The sequence below is a fragment of the Globicephala melas genome, chromosome 18, assembly GCF_963455315.2.
Source record: "Globicephala melas chromosome 18, mGloMel1.2, whole genome shotgun sequence".
NCBI classification, from domain to species: Eukaryota; Metazoa; Chordata; class Mammalia; order Artiodactyla; family Delphinidae; genus Globicephala; species Globicephala melas.
The window spans coordinates 9,842,942-9,864,169 of NC_083331.1; the positions used below are offsets into that span (position 1 = coordinate 9,842,942).

At 38.0% G+C, this 21,228-nt stretch overlaps 1 protein-coding gene across 1 annotated transcript in view; it reads left to right on the forward strand.

The window, feature by feature from the left end:
• Positions 1 to 21,228, forward strand: part of RFC3 (replication factor C subunit 3) — a 559,111-nt gene that overhangs the window by 191,463 nt on the left and 346,420 nt on the right. The window lies entirely within an intron of this gene.

Here is a 21,228-nt window from a genome sequence, read left to right on the forward strand (position 1 = left end):
ACTGCGCCACCAGGGAAGCCCACATGTGTTAAATATTTATGTATACAATCATGCAAATAGAATTTGGTTTATAATCACCAGAATCCCTGTCAACAGTAATAGGGAAAAGATTACATCATTAGCTGTTAATTATTTCCAGGCTTTTATTACGCCATGAAAGAAGTAATGGAAAGATTTTGTCCATCTCTTAAGCTTACCCTCTAAGCACTTTAGCCTTTAGTTCTCAGAGAATATTTTGCTGATGTTTTCCTTTCCTTTATTCTTTGTTGAAGGGCTCATGTCTTATTCATTTTGAATAAGGCCTAACAGGTACTCAGTAAATGTCTCATGAATAAATTATAGCAATTTAATATTTGCCCTGATAATAAGGGCTGAAACCGCTTGTCAAGATATTGGGCCAGAGCAATTATATATTCTTGAGAAGCCAGTTTTGGCAAGAGGTGACTGTGGATCATGGGGAGTGGGGCAGCCTGGGCATGTTTTGTAGTGGGTCCCAAACAAGCCCTTCATCTGGATTGTTCTTGTTAACTGATGAGAAGGCAGGAGATGGAATGTAGAGCAAGAGGATCAGGTGGGATCCAAGACAGGCAGAGAAGGACCTGGCCTCCATGAAAGACAAGCGATCGTTCCCAGCCTACTTAGTGGGAAGTTTGACTAGTGGGTAGGTGACTAAACCGTTGGCAAGTTCTGCTCTTACAGATGATGTTTCAAAGAACTGAATGATTATGCAGGTAACCAACTCCACTTTCACTGTCCTTTCCTCACTTGATATATTAGCAATGTTACACCTGACAAGCAGTGAGCAGCAGAAGTAGGCAATATGTGCAGAAGAGTGCCACAGTATATCTCTCCACTTCTATTCAAATCTTTACTTACCAACAGCTTGCTATCTGGCTGGCTCTGGTTTATTCCAGGTTGTGGTTGCTCCTTTGCATGACCATTGCATGGCCTTTTCTTGACAAATATAACTATGCTAGCATTATTGTGCTCTGAGCATCTGGAGGACAAAGGATGTGCTTTATTTATCTCTGTATCTTCAAGCTCTAGGACAGCTGCCTGGGATGATAAACTCTCAATAAATATTTATTGTTTAATATACAGAAAAAAGATAGAAGAGGAAAAAAGACAAAGGAACATTAACATTGTGATAGCCCCATGAGAGTACTCCTATTGATGCCTTCCAAGGAGCCTGCCCTTCTACTGAGGGCTGCTGCTATATTTAACGCTTGTGAGAGTCCTGAAAACAAGTCAGTCTCCTTGTCGTTCACCTGAGGTACACATCCCTTGAAACACCCTCACTCAAGCAACATTAACTCTTTCCATAGTTAGGTCTATGCCTTTTTAAGCCTGGGCCTGCTAGGACAAGTTGTTTTGACAATCCCGAGATTGGAAAATCCCACCAGGCCTCACATTTCCATCCAAGGTGTTAGAAGCCCCATTGAGCATCCCCCCCCCCCCTTTCCTGTAATCTCACACCACGGGCTGCTGTGTATTTCACCTGGGTTAAAATTATATTGCTCATTACCCTTTCCTTCTGTTCCCTCCTCTTCTCTTCCATTTCCTCCCCCTCCTTTCCCCTCACAAGCCTTCCTGTTGGGCTTTAGAACATTTAATATAATAAACGAGGCTTTGGCATGCTTAACTTCTTTATTGGAAACCACACGCACCTCTTTCCTTAACTGATACCTGACCTTCCCTTGAAGACATGCCTTGGCCCTTTTAAGTACGTTTGGCCTATTCTTCCAACCCCATATAGATCTGGGCTAAGATTTAGTCTCAGCAGCTTTTTGCTACTGCATGACACTTTTGGACCATTAGTCCTTCAGCCTCATGTAGAAACTATGGCTTCTTAAAGCCTGTACCTCTTCGGGGAGCTGTAAACTCTTGACAGCCATCTACACTTGGTGGTCCTTATTTTACTTGTGATTTTTAAATAGCACTTCACACTGTTGACCACTCCCTCCTTTTTCCTCTGGCTTCCAACACTTTCCAACACAGCAGGAGCTGTTTATTGTTTTACTGCTTTTCTACCCGACCTTTCAAACTTCTGATTTTAGGCTTCTCTTTATCTGCTCACCCTGTACATGTCTGCATTTCTCAGTGTGGTGGACATGGAGACCTGCTGCCCAGATCCCCCAGGGGAGGGACCTGCTGTCATAGCTGCTGGGAGGACAGACAAGAGAGCTTTCAGCTCAGCCTGGTGTGGTCTCAGCTGCAGAGAGAGCTCTCAGAGCTCTCACGTAGGGTCCCTACCCTTCCGGGACGCATATCCAATGACTAAGGCAGGATATAAAGGCCTGGTTATTTTGACCGCATGTAGGACAGCTCTGATAGGTCATTCCACCTGGAGAGACCTTCCTGGAGCGGCACTGCAGCTCAGCTTCTCCCTTTGCCTAACCCCGCCTCCTCCACATCCCTTTTGCAGGTGTGGATTCCAAGTGCACTCCTCAATGATCATCTTGAGCACAAAACTCTGTTTCAGAGGCTGCTCCCTGGAAAACTCAAAGTCCAGCGTGTGGGCTTTATTCTTTGCCTCTTCTCTTTTCACACTGCATAGTTTTCCTTGGTCATCTCATCCACCGTGGCAACATCAGTTACCTTTGTTATACTGAAGCCTGTATCTCCTGTCTAGATCTTTGTGAATGCTGGATGTGCATATTCAAGCTCTTCCTTTACATTTCCACTTGGATGGCCCGTAAACATCTTCGGCTCAAGGCAACCAAGACCGAACTCACTTTAAATGACCCCAATGCACACTTCAAGCCTGCTATGTACTGTTTCCTACTGTTACTGAGAGAGTCTATCCAGTAAATTCATTCTCACTTGGGCTGTAGGGAATTGTTTGAGCACAACAAGCAGGGGAGCAATATTTATTAACAAGGAATTGTCCTTTCTTATTGTGCCTGCCTGGTCTTCCTTACAATTACCACATAGTATTCAACGTACGAGTAACATTTATCCTATGCTGGTGCTAAAGTAAATAGATTTTCTATCTACTATTATTAGCATGAAACCAGGGAGCTATTAATTACCATTCTTGTGTTCATGAAATGTAAGTATCACATTTTTGACCTATTATAGATGGACTCCCAGTAAGAAAAGGAATAAGACAGGGACCTAATGTGGAATAGTGTATTCTTTCTTTGAATCTTCACGTTCCTTTTTCTCTGATTCCTTGGGCAAATATCGCTCTCTGTGGACGACAGGGGTTTGGATCACTCAGGTGGTAGCATGATGCTTCACAGGGAGGTTGGCGGAGCATGCTCTTTGGTGATGTTGTAGTCTCCTCATTGGCCAATCCCAAGGAATTGCTTTCTCATCCACCACATAACAATGGTAGCAGTTTAGGTAAAGTCTTCTGTGCCTTGACTCCATGTAAACAAGCTTAAACTCATTACAACAATTTTTCCTTTTCTAAATACAATCTTTAAAGGTTGCTTTCCCCTATTACAGCATTTTTGGAGAAATGTATAACCACCATAGTTTGGTAAAATGTTTAGTCACTATGCCATTGCTCTGGATGTCACTGTCATCTCTGGCCAAAGTTGCATGTTTTGGGAAGGTTCTGCCTTTATACAAGATTCACCCACAGTTTTCAAAAACTCTTCTCCCATATGACGTTTGTACCTGGCAGAACTTGTGTTATGAAAGAGAATACAAATAAACACATGCACAACAAACTAGAATCTGTTAGCAAGACCTCAACAACCGCAGGTAGCGATACTTCATTGAAAAAAACAGCAGCAGCAGCCCTCTGTGATGCTGGCAAAATCATGAGTTGCTCCAGAACCCGGTATTGAGAACAATTTCCTGGACAACTGTGACGAGGAGTGGGAATATAAGACTTAGCTGAGAGAACTGCCCAAATCTGTAGCTATATGGGTTCTTTTCCTTCTGGAACCCTCCTGTGTAGCAGGTCCTCCAAAATGACCGTAAGTGTCCTTTCCCAACCCAGCCTTTGAAGAGAGTGCCTGTTTATCTCACGGCTTTCCTCTGTCATCCACACAGTATAAATCCTGTCAAATTCTTTCCTTTGGCAAGTGTCCAATGCTGAAAAGTTTTACATTTTGGTGGCCCTTAAAGGTGTTCTATGGGCATAAATAATTATAATGTTTAACTCTTAGTAGCTAAAGAAATATTGATAGACAAATGCCCTTTGTTTTAATCTCACTACTCTCAGACACTTGCTATCTTGTAGTGTCTTGAAGACACTTGCAGTCTTGAAAACTCGAATTAAACTATCATCATCTTTTGTACTTAAATGAAAAGTCCTGTTTCTAATGTAGGCGGTTTGCCTCTATAAGTTTGACAAGCTGCTTGGTACCAGACAGCCAAAAGTGATGAACAGTCTCAGCAGATTAAAATGTAAATTTGATTGAAGAAAACAACCTACAAAAATTTATGTTTCTGTATAATCTATGTGATTAAATGTTACTTGTTTCAAAGCTAATGTTTCTGACACTTTCAATTACAGCTTTTGGAAGTTTTATTCCACATCATTTAATCTATTTTAAATAACTCTCCTTTTTAGGCTCCACACATAGTGATACATGTTTAGCATGAATCTCCAATGCAAATTTGGAAATAATCTCTGTCCAGTCTGCAGCAAGACTCATTTTATAGGGAGATAACAAGCTTTAAAAGCAAAACCTGCAATCCTCTTTCTTATGCTGAATCTCAGTATAACCACTATTGTCTTTTTTAAAATTGTGGTAAGATACATAACGTAGAATTTATTCTCCTAACCACTCTTAAGTGTACAGCTCATTGGTGTTAACTATAGTCACATTGTTGTGCAACAACAATTTTTCATTTTGCAAAACTGAAATTCTATATCCCTGAACAACAGCCCCCATTCCCCCCTCCCTCCAGCCCTTGGTAACAACCATTCCACTTTCTGTTTCTGTGAATTTGACCACTTTAGGTACCTCATATACATGAACTCCTACAGTATTTGTCTTTTTGTGACTGAATTATTTCACTTCGCCTGGTATATTCAAAATTCATGAAGCAGGATTTGTAGCATGAGACAGGATTTTTGCCTTTTTTTAAGGCTGAGTGGTATTCTGTTGTGTGTATATGCCATTCTCTTTATCAGTTCATCTGTCTATGGACATTTGCATTGCTTCTGTCTCTTGGCTATTGTGAATAATGCTGCACTGAACATGGGTGTGCAAATGTCTCTTCAAGATCCTGCTTTCAATCCTTTTGGATGTATACCCAGAAGTGGGATTGCTGGACCATGTGGTAATTCTATTTTTACTTTTTGGAGGAAACTCCATACTGTTTTCTATAGAGGCTGCAGCATTTTACATTCCCTCAAAGCTATTGTCCTTTTTATTACAGATTTCATTAACTAAATATGGAATGATGTTAGTAATTATTAACTAATAATGAAATCCCAATAAGACAAGATTATTTACTGTCATATAACTGAGCTTTCGGTACTTTGCATTAATTTGAAACAGTAAATTTAGTAGTATGCCGTTTTGCTTTGTTTTTATTTTGGTTTTGTTTTGTTTTGTTTTGTTTTTATTCATGGATTTGGAGTGTCAGAGCACTGCTCTACCATAAACTGATCTAACTGAGATTTCCATGTAATTCAAAGAAAATTATAAGCCAAGGAAAAGAAAGAAAATTGCCATTTCCAAGGGTTCCCTCAGTCTGAGGAAAATTCGATGTGAGCTACTAGGGTAGAAACCTCTGATAAAGGCCCATCAAGTGAGCAGTGCCACCTTTTGGCCAACGTTATCTTGACATCCTACCTGGGATATGGCGTTGATCCCTATATAGCACTTTACATCCTACTCCATTTCCCATTTGAACCAGTGTTCTCGGTCACTTCTGTTGCAAAAGAGGGTCCTATAGTCGTCACTGCTTCACTTGGTGGACATACTTGCCCAAATCTCATTGGAATTTATGTGTGTGTGTGTGTGTGTGTGTGTGTGTGTGTTGTCACTGTGAAAACTTTACCATGGTTTTCCAGAACATAAAATGATTTCTCATATATAAAAACACTTTAACTCCAAATTGATTGCACTTAGTGCAATTCCTATCGAAATACAGCAAGGCTTTTTTATAGACACAGATAAGCTTATTCTAAAATTTATATGAAAAGTCATAAAATCTAGAATAGATAAAATAGTTTTGAAAAAGCAGAATAAAGTTGGAGACATCGCTACCTGATTTTAACTCTTACTATATAGAGTCAAGATAATTGGCAGAGGGATAAACACATAGATCAATGGAACAAAACAAAGAACCCAGAAGTGAACCCACACAATATGCCCAGCTGATTATCAAAAGCACTCTAATAAAGAAAAGCCCCATATTATCACAAAATCCTATTTTTATTGATTTCAGCCTCTCTGCCTCTGGATTTTTATTTGTATCATCTGCTCCGATTTACAGTGACATCTCCCCAAATTGCATGCTTCGCCGCCTTCAGAGAAACCTTCCCTGACCGTTCCAGCCTGAAATAGTATTTTCTACTTCTAACCTTAGGAAGAATCATTTAGAATTTTTGGTCAGGGGTCTAACATGAGCAATTAAAAGATTTTAGTGTTAAAGATTAAAGCAAAAGGCTAAAGTAGAGTAAAACTAAACTGCGGAGATTACTGTGGCCTGATTTTCTCTGTTGCGCTTCAAAACTTTTCTGAGAAGGGCCAGTAAAATAGGCTGTAAACTTGGTGAGGGCAAGAGCTATTTCTATCTTATTCACTGCTGAATGTATTCCTTTATTTGGCACATGAATTTGACTGCCGTCCCTACCAGGCACCGAGGTAGGCACTGAGCCCAAAAAGGCAAGCAAAAACCAAACATAATCCTGGAACTTCTGTGCTTCTGTGTCTTCACCACACCATGTAGTTCTCAAATCAATACCCTAAGGAAGTATTTGTTGACAGATTGAATGTCTAAATTGAGGTTATAAAATGAGGGAAGCAATAGGAACCCCACAGAGATTGGAAGAGATCGTATAATAGAGTATTTTCTACCTAACGTTTGTCTAGCCTCGACTCCCAGAAACATAGCATGCATGTTTCAGCCGAAGTTTCTATTTGAAATAAAAACAGGTCTCTGGCTACTAAGTAGTCCCAGCCTGAAGGCTCAGGTCTCCAGTATAATGGCGATAAGAATAAAGCAGAGCGAGCTCTTTTCTTTGTGGTTTCTATGTGGCTTGACACTTACTAGTCCCCCGAACAGCTTCCCCACTGAGTGGGGTCACGCAGTGCATATGGCAAGTAGACAGTGTACCGCAGCTAATTTTAAAATGCACAAGTGCCTAGAAGAATGCAAAAGGTGGAAGTGTACTGCTTCAGGACACATCGGATAGAATCATAAACATTCAGACATCCCAGAGCAGTGCCAAACCCTACCTCCTCTGGTAGCTGCACTTGAATCTGAAAAAGATGTGGGGATTAGTTTCCTTAGAGATTCTTGTTTTTAGAATTCCTTGGTTGTCTTAATAGTGATTTACAAGGGAAGAATTGTAAAACATAAGTCCTTGGTCAGCCATCTTATAAAACATACTTTGGGTTACCACTAAGAGATTATAAATAACTATGTATAAATCCATCAACGATACTAAAAAGAAAACTAGTTTTAAAAGTCCATGTTTTGGTAGGGTGATCAGATAAAATACAGGATCCTTGGTTAAAAATAAATTTCAGATAAACAGTGAAAAATGTTCTGGTATAAGCATGTCTCATTCAATAGATGGGACCTACTTGTACTAAAATATTATTTATTGTTTTTCTGTTTTGGGGGCTGGAGGAAGGAACAAGGTGTGATGGTAAATGGGCAGAGGGAATCATTTTGGGGTGATGAAAATGTTCTAAAAATGGATGGTGGTGGTTCCTTAACAGTAAATTTACTAAAAACTGTTGCATTTTTTATTTAAAAAGGGTGAATTACATGGTTTGCAAATTATACCTAAAAAATTAGAAAATGGCCATGTTTTATTTTAGATGACTCGAGGCTAACATATTTTTATTTGCTGGTTGAGCTCCGTTTCTCTTGTGGCATTACTGTGATTAGCAAGTGGGGTGATAAAAAATGGATGGATTTTGTAAATGCTAGAGCACTTTACACACACAGGCAGCATGCTAATATTTCTCTTGTCACTTGCAGTGTGTATATGTCATTATTTTATATTGTTATTAAAATTACTTCATCTGTAATAAACCCTTGCTAGATATTATTCTCTGCACTTCAGATTTTGGCTAGTTCAAGGTCACACCCTGACACAGATAGGGTCATCCCACCAGAAGTCATCTGACTTCTAGCACAGTGTTGTTCCAAAACACCAATGGAGAAAATAGTTATACTTATCCTTTCTTACCTATACTTTTATTTTGGACTATAATAAAAAAGTATACAGATGTAAAAACATCAAGATAAGATTGTGTCAAAATGACTGTGAAAAGATCTTTTATGAGAGCCACTATGCTTTTCCTTCAACAATTCAGTAGTTATTTATTGTATGCTGACTGCATTTCGAGCGCTGTGCTGATGATGCAGTGGTGATGAACATGGAAAGCACTGCCCCTGATTTTATAGAACTCTCAATGAGAGGCTGATTTCTAGAAATTTCTTTTTTTCTAGTTTTACCTATATTATTTATTCTTGCTTCTATACAGCTATTCATTGGCTTAAGGGGTAAGTTAGAATAGTTTTTTTTTTAATTACTGTAATAACTCACCCATTATTTCACACAAATCCCATTAACTGACAAAGATTTAATTCTCAATTACATACGAACTGTCAGTTATTGTTGAATGGGAAATCACAATATGTAGACTTCTCCAATCTTTTAAATTCGCATATGCAGTTTCCTAGTGCATTGTTGTTGTAAAAATTAATATCTTTTCAATGTATCTAATTAAAAATAACCCCAAAGCATTGTGGGATTGGAGGAGTGCTGTGTCAAGGGAATACTGAATTTTATCCACACTCAGTGGAATGAATTAGAAAGCAGTAGCTTCCTTCAGGGTCCCAGTTATTTAGCACTATCTGAGTGGCAGTTAGACTTGGAATCTCTGAACTGATGTGATATGAAGTTAAAAGATCCCCAGTACCAACTGACAAAACAATTATTATAATTTGCCTCCATGAGACAAAGGAGAAATCAAACTCCTAAAAGAGCTGAAAATTTCCCCCAAAGTAGGCATTTTTTTATAATTATTATATTTATTGCTGCTCTTGGTATTTCTAATAATTAATGTTGTTTCTATGGAATTTAAAACCAACTGGTGGCACCGACTGGCATGAAGATGAATGTTCTTAGTAAAGAACACACATTGAAAGAACACTTTTCTTGGAGAGATCTGACTGGGGCAGAAGTTACTGCTTTTATGTTTTAATGCATTTTAAGTATTATGTTTTCCAATTGTCCTATAAGTTCAAAAACTTCCTAAGTAATAAATATATTCTTCTACAATACTCTTACTTTTCCTAGGTTCATTTTTCTTAAACTTGAAATTAGTATTAATGAATGATATTTAGTGTTGGTATCTTCCATGTATTGTTCAGGGTGGGATCCTGTAGGATCCCAGCATTATTTGATGGAAATAATTTAGAAAACTATATCACAAATTCCCCTGATATCTCTTTCTTGGTATGATTTGAACAGAGTCCCACCATCCATGTTTACTGCCATTTAGGGCTTAGCTTTAGTTACAGGACCCCCTAAGCATTTATGGATTTACCATTTACCATTATGGTTTTAACTTCAAAGGTTGAGGACATGTAGAAATTTGCATCCATTTATATCCCACAGCTGAGGCTGTGTATGGGGATGGGTCCCTGTCTCTCGAGTGCACCTTGCCATCACATCCACACCTCTGCTTTCTTGTTCTTCACTCTTGTGAAATGACAAACCTTTCTTCTTTTGGGAAAAAAGAGACCCTAAAGGAAAGCCAATTTCTAGTCCTGGAAATGCAAGTAAAAAGAAAGTGGGGAAGTTTCATTGAGAATTTATGTTTTGCTTGAAGTAAAGAGCGGAATGTTGAGTTCATTGTTGGCTCAGTTCTATCACAAACACTAGAGTCCACTAGTCATACTGTGTGTATAAAAGAAAACAAGAAATAAGAATAATATTTATTTTAGGGGCAAGAATTTATTTATTTATTTATTTTTGGCCGCATTGTGTTTTCATTGCCGCGCGCGGGCTTTCTCTAGTTGCGGGGGCTACTCTTCATTGCAGTGTGAGGGCTTCTCATTGTGGTGGCTTCTCTTGTTGCAGAGCACGGGCTCTAGGAGCATGGGCTTCAGTAGTTGTGGCTCATGGGCTCTAGAGTGCAGGCTCAGTAGTTGTGGCGCATGGACTTAGTTGCTCCGTGGCATGTGGGATCTTCCCAGACCAGGGCTCAAACCCGTGGCCCCTGTACCGGCAGGCGGATTCTTAACCACTGCGCCACCAGGGAAGTCCCGAGGGGCAGGAATTTTTTAAATGCTCTGTAAATAACTTTAGTGCTATCTAATTGTTCACTTCAATATTTCAGTTATATTTGCCTCTATTTTCACATATTTGGGTCTTTAAACATATTTTGCTTGAACGTCATGACCGTGCTATATATAATTTTGTAATTTGTTTAATTCTTGTTTTATTTTTCTTGCAAAAAAAGACTTAAAAATTCCTCAGAGGGCAGGCGTTGGGATGTAGATCACCAAAGAAATGATGTAAATTAGTGACATTTATTGAGGATATAAGGAAGTAATAAGCCAGTTCTACTGCAATATGTTCTGCTTTTGATATAACACTATCAAGTAAAAATTTGGATTCTTCAACAAATTTCTCAAAAGAAGCATCAATTATAGCTCCGTAACCTCGCACATGTTTTTGCACTCCCTTCTCCCAATCTCCTAGTTGTTCTTGTATAGAGAATAGGAACCACTCAGAAGTGGTTTTCTCTATGCATATATCTTGGTGGGTAGGAGGGAATCCACAGTGAAACCAAGTTTGTTAAAGGAGCCTTGTGTTAGTTTCCTGGAGCTGCTGTAACAAAGTACCCAAAACTGGGTAGCTTAAAATAACATAAATTTATTGCCTCACAGTGCTGCAGGCTAGAAGTCTGAAATCAAACTGTCAGCAAGTAAATAATGCTCTCTGATGATACCAGAGGAAAATCCTTCCTTGCCTCTTCTAGCTTCTGGTGTTTGCCAGCAATCCTCCCATTCCTTGGCATCACTCTAGTCACATGACCATCTTCTCCTTGTGTGTCTTCACACTGTCTTCCCTCTGTGTATGCCTGTGTCCAAATTTCCCATTTTTATAAGGACACCAGCTATACTGGATTGGGGCTCACCATGATGATCTCATCTTAACTTGGTTGAATCCGCAAAGACCAGGGAGTGATGTCAGAAAGATGGTGGAATAAGAAGCTCTAGACCCTCAAATTGTCAGAAATCACAAAGAGAATTTTTAAAGTAGCAAGAGAAAATTGACTCATCACACACAAAGGAACCCCCACAAGACTGTGAGTGGATTTCTCACCAAAAGCCCTGTAGGCCGGAAGGGAGTGAAATGATGTATTCAAAGTGTTAAAAGAAAAGAAAAAAAAAAAAAACTCCCAGCCAAGAATACTATGACTACTACATCTGGAAAAATTGTCTTTCAAGTGAAGGAGAGATAAACACTTTCCTATATAAACAATTGCTGAAGAAGTTCATCACCATTAGACCCGCCTTAAAATAAATACTAAAGGAAGTCCTTCAAGATGAAACAAAAAAATGCTAACAGCAACATGAAAGTATAAAGTGCACTAATAAAGGTAAACATATAGACAAATACAGAACACTGTAACACTGTAACAGTCATGCATAAATATCTTTAGATCAAAAGACTAAAGTATACAAATAATTATAAAATATGTTAATGGATACACAATACAAAAAGCAACAATAGACAAATGGAACTACATCAAACTGAAAAGCTTCTGCACGCAAAGCAAACAATCAACAAAATCAAAAGGCAACATATGGAATAGGAGAAAATATTTGCAATCCATATATCTAATAAGGGATTAATATCAAAAATATGTAAGAAACTCCTACAACTCAATAGCAAAAAAGTGAATTATCTGAATAAAAAAAAGGACAAAGAACTTGAACACGTATTTCTCCAACGTATAAATACAAATGAGCAACAGGTATATGAAAAAATACTTGACATGATTAATTATCAGAAAAATGCAAATAAAAACTGCAGTATCACCTCCCACCTGTTAAGATGGCCATTATAGAAAAAAAGAAAAAAGAAAAACCTAGAAAATAACAAGTGTTAATGAGAATGTAGGGAAATTGGAACCCTTGTGCACTGTTGGTGGGAAACTAAAATGGTGCAACCACTATGGAAAACAGTATGGGTTTTCCCAATAAATTAAGAATAGAAATACCATATGATCCAGGAATTCCATTTCTGAGTATTTATTCAAAAGAATTGAAATCAGGACCTTGAACACATACTAGCACTCCCATGTTTAATGTCACATGATTCACGATAGCCAAAATGTAGAAACAACCTAAATGTCCTTTGATAATGTGGTATATATGTACAGTGAAATAGTATTCAGCCATTAAAAAGAGGGAAAACCTGTTGTATTAGTCAGAGTTCTCCAGAGAACCAGAACCAAAGAGACTTACTATGAGGAACAGGCTCATGTGATTAAGGAGGCTGAGAAGTCCCAAGATCTGCATTCAGCAAGCTGGAGACCCAGGAGAGCCGATGATGCAGCTCTAGTCTAAATTTGAGGATCTGAGAACGAGGAGAGCTGATGGTATAAATTCCAGTCTGAAGCCAACAGGTTCAAGACCCAAGAAGAGCCAATTCTTCAGTTCGATTAAAGGCAGGAAAAGGCCAATGTTCCAGATCAAGAAGCCAGACAGGAGGAGCTCCCTCTCACTCAGCTGTTTTGTTCCATTCAGGTCTTCAACAGGTTGAATGAGACTCACCACATTAGGGAGGACAACCTTCTTTACTCAATCTACTGATTCAAGTTTTAATCTCATCCACAAACACCCTTACAGACACACCCAGTCAGGCTGACACGTAAAATGAACCATTACACGTGTCTCTCGTATGCTGCGGCATGGATGCATCTTGATAACGATAGGTTAAGTGGAATGAGCCAGTCACAGAAGGACAAATACTCCATGATTCCACTTATATGAGGGCCCTAAAGTAGCCAAAAGTCATTGAAGAAGAGAGTACAATGGCGGTTGTCAGGGGCTGAGGGGGTAGGAAAATGAGAGGCTGTTGATCAATGGGTATAAAGTTTGAGTCATATAAGATGAAAAAATTCCAGAGATCTGCTGTACAACATTGTAACCATAGTTGACAATACTGTGTTGTGCACTCAAAAATTTGTTAAGAGGGTAGATCTCATGCTGTGTATCTTTTACCATAATATTTTAAAAAAGAAGTCATGGATGAATTTTGTATTAACTATCTACTCTTGTAGATTATTAACGGCCTATTATATTAAATCATTCAAGTAAAGCCCATGAATGACCTTTCAAAAATCTTATTTCCGAATAAGGTCACATTCTGAGGTAGTGGGGGTGAGAATTTCAACATAACTTTTTTGGAGAGACACAATTCAACCAATAACAAATTCGCTGTCACTTCTATATGCCAAAAATGTTATTATAGCAACTGTTACAGAATGAAATGTGTCTCTCCAGAATTCGTACGCTGAAGACCTAACCCCCAGTGTGACCATATTTGGATATAACGCCTTTAAGGAGGTAACAAAGGTTAACTGAAGTCATATGTTACAGCCTTAGGCCAATAGGACTGGCATCCTTATAAGAAGAGGAAAAGACAGGAGAGACATCTCTCTCTTCATACATTTGTGGAGGAATGGCCACGTGAAGACACAGGGAGAAAGTGGCCATAAACAAGCCAGGAAGAGAGGACTCACCAGAAGCAGTCGTGGCAGCACCTTGATCTTGGACTTCCAGCTTCCAGAGTGTGAGGAAATAAATTTCTGTCGTTTAAACCACCCAGTTTGTGGCGTTTTGTTATGGAAGCCCTAGCAGACTAATACAGCAACTTAACATTGAAAACACTATGTTTGTTTTCTGGTGAAGGGGGACAAAGCAAGGAAAGAGGGTAAAAGAAGAGGAACAATTTGCAGTATTTTAATAGTGTGTTGTAGTCATCGTTTCTTTTTTAAATTCTGCTAGTATTAGCAATTTCTCAAAAAAATTTAGATTCACTGTTGATTTGTAGGTGCAAATTATTAATTCATTTTTAGGGTGTCCATCAAATCAATTGCTAATCAAAGAGGAAAAAAGCAAAATTTAAAAAAAATAAAGGTTTCCTTTTTTCACACTCAGTGTGATAGTGATTAAAGAAACATAAAAAGTGACAGTTTGAATAAAATGCCTATGCAGAATGTGTGTAAATTTTACCTTACTAGTTCTAATTTATAAGCTAATATTTAACATTAAAATGATTATATCAAATTAAAATATCCTCTTAGAATTCCACTCCAACCTATTGCTGTTGCTGAATCTAATTTTAACTCTCCCCCACACCCCCGTCACATAAACATATAATATAGATATTAGTTAGGCAGTGTGTTAGGTAGAATTCTAAAGACATTCCCTTAAGATTCCCATTCCCTCATTACCCAATGAACACTAATCTAGGTACTTCTATAAAGGAACTTTTGTAGGTATAATTAAGATTAATAATCAGGTGAGCTAAAACAGGGAGGTGTTGGAGGAAGTAATTGAAAGGATGTGACCACCAGTTGACTGAGAGCCGGACCTGGGCAATCAGAGGCTCCTCACCCCCTCCTCCATTTTGGAATATACTTTCTGCCCACTGTTCTCACAGTGGGAGCTGTTCCAGGGACATAGTCTTGGGAAAGTAAGATGCTGCTGAGACCATCTGGACAGTATATGTGACAAAACCCAATTAAGTTCTCTTTATAAACTTTTAAGATTCTGGTGAGTGGGTGTGGAGATCTGCTCATCTTGCAGCTGTCCAAGGCAAGCCTCGTGTGTAAGTTCCCTTTTGCTATTAAACCTGCTAACCTACCAATCTGAGTGTTCTGCCTCTTTCTTCGGTCTCTTATCTCATGTGTTTTGGGAGCAGGTTTAGATTTCCCCCAGGAAGCTCCCAAGATTGCAAACCAATAGAAGATTATTCTAGATTATCTCAGTGATGCCCATCCAATCATGTGAACCCTTAATAAGTATCAATAGAAGAGGAAGGCACAAGAGTTAGTCAAAGAGATACAGCAGAAGAGGAAGGCAGGAGAAATGAGGCAGAAGGACATGGAGACCTTGACAAGAACTCAGCTGCCATTGCTGGCTTTGAAGGGTGTCATGTGCCAGGGAAAGTGAGCAGCCTTGGGAACAATCCCCAGCTAACAGTCAACAAGGAACCGGGTACCTGAGTCATACAACTGCAAGGAACTAGATTATGCCAACAACCTGAATGAACCTGAAAGTGGATTCATCTCTAGAACTTGCAAAAAGGAATCCACCCAGCAAACACCTTCATCTTGGCCTTATGAAACCAGGAGCAGAGAACTACCTGAACTATGCTGTGACCAGATTTCTGATCTATAGAACTATAACATAATAAACAAGTGTTGTCTTACGCTGCACCATTTGTGTTAGCTATGGAAAACTAATACAGGCAGTTATAATTGTAGAACATTCTTTCAATGCCATAGTACAATTTTTTACCCATTTAATATTTAGCAATATATATTACAAATTATAATCTTAGTTTCTCAACATTCATAAATTAGGGATATGACAAGAGGAAAAATACACAAAAAATCAGCAATGTAATAGGAAAAAGAAAGAAAACAATTTTGCTTTTTGAAAATTACCATAAATAAAATGAAAAGGCAAGCCACATATTGAGAGACAATACGCACAATGTATACCTAACAAAAGACTATATCCACCATATATAAAGAATTCTAACAATTCAATAACATAAAGCAGCCCAATTAAAAATGGGCAAAATATTTGAATGGACCACAAGTGAAGATATATGAATGGTCAACAAGCACATGAAAAAATGCTTAATATCATTAGTCATCAGGCAAATAAAAATTAAAACCACAATGAAATACCACTCATTCAAATATACACTCAATCAAATGACTGAAAACAAACAAATAAATAAATAAATGAATAAGATACCAGATGTTGGCAAAGATGGGAGCACTCGTACATTGCTGATGGAAATGTAAAATGGTACAACAACTTTGGAAAACTATTTAGCTATTTCTTATAAAGTTGAATATACCCTTAACCGTATAACCCAGCAATTCCACTCAGATATTTACTCAAGAAAAATGAGATATATGGATATACCACATCAGGTATATCCATATACCTGAATGTTAATAACATCTTTATTCATATTAGTAAAAATTGGAAACCCAAATGTCCATCAAGACGTGAGTGAATAAATTGTGGTATATCTATACAATGGAATATTTCTCAGCTATTAAAAGTAATAAACTACTGAAACATGGAGCAACACAGATAAATCTCCAAGTTTTATGCTAAATGGAAAAAGCCAGACACAAAAGGTCACATGCTGTCTGATTCCATTTATATGAACCTCCAGGAAAGACAAATTCATAGTGATTGAAAGTAGGTCAGTGTTCTTAGGACCGAGGGTGGAGAATAAGAATAGAATGAGAAGTATCACAAGAGAACCCTTGGCAGTACTTTGTATCTTCGTTGTGTGATGTTTACACAGATATTTACATTTGTCAACACAGATTAACCTGTAAACATTTTATGGTTTATAAATTATGCCTCAATATAATTGATTTTTTAAAAGAAAAAGAATGGGAACCAAAATAATAATAATGACCACTGATTTGGTCTTGAATAGAATCCAAAGCTTGACCTCCAATGCAAATTAAAAATCTGACCATAACTTCAAGATAGGTATTCTGCTGGGTTCTATCCAGGTGCAGCACTGGGAGACTGAGGTAATACACTGGAAAGCTTTTCTTTGCTTCTCTACCAAAAATTAGGCTCTGTTTTAAATCCTCATCCTCCCTTTAAGCTTTTTCAGGTCAACCCCTCTAAACCCTAGGGACCACGGGGATTTGGTCATGTGCAACTAAGTGCTGACTGTGTATGAGGAAAAGGCAGACTGGAGAAAGGGTTCCCCAGGATTTCAGTTCAACCCCTTACTGCTGTTTGCTGCTAAGGTCCTGCTGCTGACATGCCCAGAATCTATCGAATAAAAATGCATCTGGGCACAAGGACCACAGGGCTGGATCTGGAATGCTTCCCAGCTGGTTTCGGGCCATACATATAAGGTGTTTTCTGGCCATACACACTAGATCTATAATGAGTCATCAACTTGGAAATACATGTTCTGTTTCAAATCTTGTCTTGAAGCATTTGGCATCATTTCTTTTTCCTTTGGACTTCTTGTGCTCAGTGTGAGAGTGAATGAATTTGGCTTTGCTAATAACAGAGTTAGCCATTTCAGCAGTATTAAAAGTACCTTTTCATCCTTCAGTGTCAATTCTAACATCATCTCCTTAGGGAGGGCTTCCCTGATTACTTTAGTTAAAGCAGACATCTCTCACCTCACACTCTTGTGTCACACTCAGTCACATTGCCCTCCATGATTGTCTTCACTGTGTTCATCAATACCTGAAATTATCCTGGTGCTTATTTATTGTCTGTCTCCTCCTGCTAGGATGACATCCCATGAAAAAGGGGATGTAGTTTGCCTATTCACTGTTTCCTGAAAACAGTGCTCAGCTCAGAGCAAGTACTTGATGAATAGTTTGGAATGAATTCAACAATGCAATAAAGGAAGAAATTTTTTTTAAAAAGCAGTTATGTGGAATCTACATTGGAATTCTTTCAAACATCTCTATTTATACTTTTCATCAGTAAATATTGTTGAAAATATAAAATTAGTTTCCAAGTTATTTATCATCTACTGATGAGAGATCTATAAACAAAGGTTGCCAAAATGCAAATTGCTTTTTTAAAAAAGACTTTAATTCCCTTAAAAAGATCTTTTAAATTCTTAAAGTAAAACTAAAGTTTGGTCTCAGTGGACATATTTAACATTATTTAGCTATTAAGCAGATATACATATTTGCTTCATGTAGGCATCGAAGAACTTCAGTTGATTTTTTGCCCTTTTCATTGTTCAGAGGTTCCTATTTCAAAACTGTAAATAAAAGTTAACTGAAAATATGGAAATGTTCAGCATAAATTCACCTAGTGAATAAAATTGCAATAAAGAGAGGAAAAGGTGTGTAAGCAAAGTAGGCAACATTCTGTTTTTCTTTGATTTATTGCTGAAGGAAAAGAAAAAAGTAATGATGATTCAACACTTCCAAAAACCTTTATCATTCTAAACTATTCAAAGAAAAAAAAATTTGTAGTAGAAAAATGCAGCCTGTAGAAAAATATAAAAACAGGACTCTTCATCAGCTGAAAAAAAGAAGTCTGAATAGAGAGTACCCTGGGAGCATTTATTTTGAATAGAGTTTTGTTTCTCCTCTTAGGCCCATGGGTTTGATAAATTAACTTAAATTTGGGTTTCATTGTCTTTGGCCCCTTTGACATCACAAAAACTCATTTTTCTACTTGGATTGGTTGTGTAGTGGGTTGAATTGCATCTCCCCAAAACACCTGTGCATGTGACCTTATTTGGAAATAGGGTATTTATCTATTTATTGAATAAAAGTTTCTTTAAGTTCCATAGTGCTTTACAATTTTCAAAAGTTTCACACATTTGATTTATATAATCCCATATTAACCCTTTTTCCCTCCTACCCCTATATTGCCCCTCTCCCCTTCCCTCTCCCCACTGGTAATCACTAGTTTGTTCTCCATATCTGTGAGTCTGCTTCTTTTTTGTTTTATTCACTAGTTTGTTGTATTTTTAAGATTCCACATATACACGATATCATACAGTGTTTGTCTTTCTATGTGTGACCTATTTCACTTAGCTTAATGCCCTCCAGGTCCATCTATGTTGCTACAAGTGGCAAAGGAAATAGGGTCTATACAGATAAAATTAAGTTAAAAATCTCCAGATGAGATGATCCTGGATTTTGGGTGAGCCCTAAGTCCAGTGATTTGTGTTCTTATGAGAAAAGGAAGAGGGAGATTGGAGATATACAGACAGAGGAGAAAAAAACAGAGGGAAAGACAGAGGCAGAGATTAGAATGATGCATCTAAACCCAAGGAATGCTAATGATTGCTAGCAACTAGAAGAGAAGCTAGGGAGAGGCATGTGGTAAATTCTCCCTCTGAGGCTCCAGAAAGAACTGACACTGCCGACAACTTGATTTCAGACTTCTGGCCTCCAGAACTGTGGAAGCATACATTTCTGTTGTTTTAGGCCACCAAGTTTGTGGTAATTTGTTATGGCAGCCCCAGGAAACAAACACAATTGTATACGGCATACCTCGTTTTATTACACTTTGCAGGAACTGTGTTTTTTACAAATTGAAGGTTCGTGGCAACACTACCTCGAGCAAGTCTGTCCGTGCCATTTTTCCAACAGCATTTGCTCACTTCATGTCTCTGTGTTACATTTTGGTAATTCTCATAATATTTCAAATCCTCCACCAACAAAAAGATTATGACTCACTGAAGGCTCAGATGCTGGCTAGCATTTTTTTAGCAATAAATTATTTTAAAATTAAGGTATGTACATTATTATTTTTTTTTTAGACATAATGCTATTGCACACTTAATAGACTACAGTATAGTGTAAACATAACTTTTTATTTTGGGAAACCCCAAAATTCGTGACTCACTTTATTGCTATATTGGCTTTATTTCAGTGAAACCCAACCTGCAAGATCTCCAAGGTATGTCTGTTATGTTTTAAACAAACTTTCTTTTGCTGTGTCTAAAAGTTTGCAGAGCAAGGCATCTGGTTACTTTGCAGACCACTATAATCTGTATCTCTGGGAAGTAGCCTTTGAATGGTCTTTACTGAAAGCTTCTGTAGGCTCTGCTACATTCGAGAATTTACTTTGGGGAACAACAGTGACAACTTGAAGACTCAGGAAAAAGAATCTCAGCCACCTGGGGGCCAATTGAAAACTCTACTTTCTCATTTAATAACACTTAACGTTCTTGGGGGACAAAAATCATTTAGTAACTACTTCCCTAGGAGGTAAAAGCAAATTTTCTTTGAAATGCTTACTTGGCATAGCTGTTCTTTATTCAGTGGTTCTATAATATGTTGATTTTAATGTGTCATATGAAAAATGTACTTCAAATTACTAATAAAATAAGTAAAAGTAGAGGGGGGCGAGGATGAAAGTCTGCATTCTTCAGTGTTTACAACATTCACTGAGGGCTTGGGCTATATTATTAAATTTATGATAGACAAGATAAAAATTTAGGAGCAATTCTATTTATTTAAAATGCACTTGAGGGACTTCCCTGGTGGCACAGTAGATAAGACTATGTGATCCCAATGCAGGGGGCCTGGGTTCAGGGAACTAGATCCCACACTCATGCCGCAACTAAGAGTTCGCATGCCGCAACTAAGGAGCAGGCGAGCCGCAACTAAGGAGCCCTCGAGCTTCAAGTAAGGAGCCTGCCTGCTGCAACTAAAGTAGCCCATGTGCCACAACTAAGGAGCCCACCGGCCGCAACTAAGGAGCACGTGCTGCAGCTAAGGAGCCTGCCTGCCACAACTAAGACCCAGCACTACCAAATAAATAAATAAATATTAAAAAAATAAACAAAATGCACTTGAACTTTCAGAGCTCAGTAAATAGCTTTACTATTACTCAGTCATTTAAATAAGAAATTTTAGAAATATTTTTGACAACTCTTCTCTGTACCCCCAAATCCCATCTAAGTATCTTCTAAATACCTGTCCTTAGTTGCACTGTCTTAGAAAAGGCTCATGTCATCCCATGACTAGACGTTCACAGTATGCTTTTAACAGTTCTCCCAGCTTCATTGTCTATTCCAATCCACCATCCACACTTTTTCTAGTCTTATATTTTTTTCTATAACAAGTCACATGTTGTGAATTCAAGTTCCTCAGCATGATACAAAAGAACTTTTCTTATCTGGCACTGGTCTATGAGTGTACACAGAAGTATTAATTCTATGTAGATAGAAGAATAATTTATAAGTCTCTTAATTGAGATATAGGCTAGTGTTTCTCAAACTTTAATGTGTATAAACATCATCTAGGGATCTTATTAAAATGCAGACCAGGATGA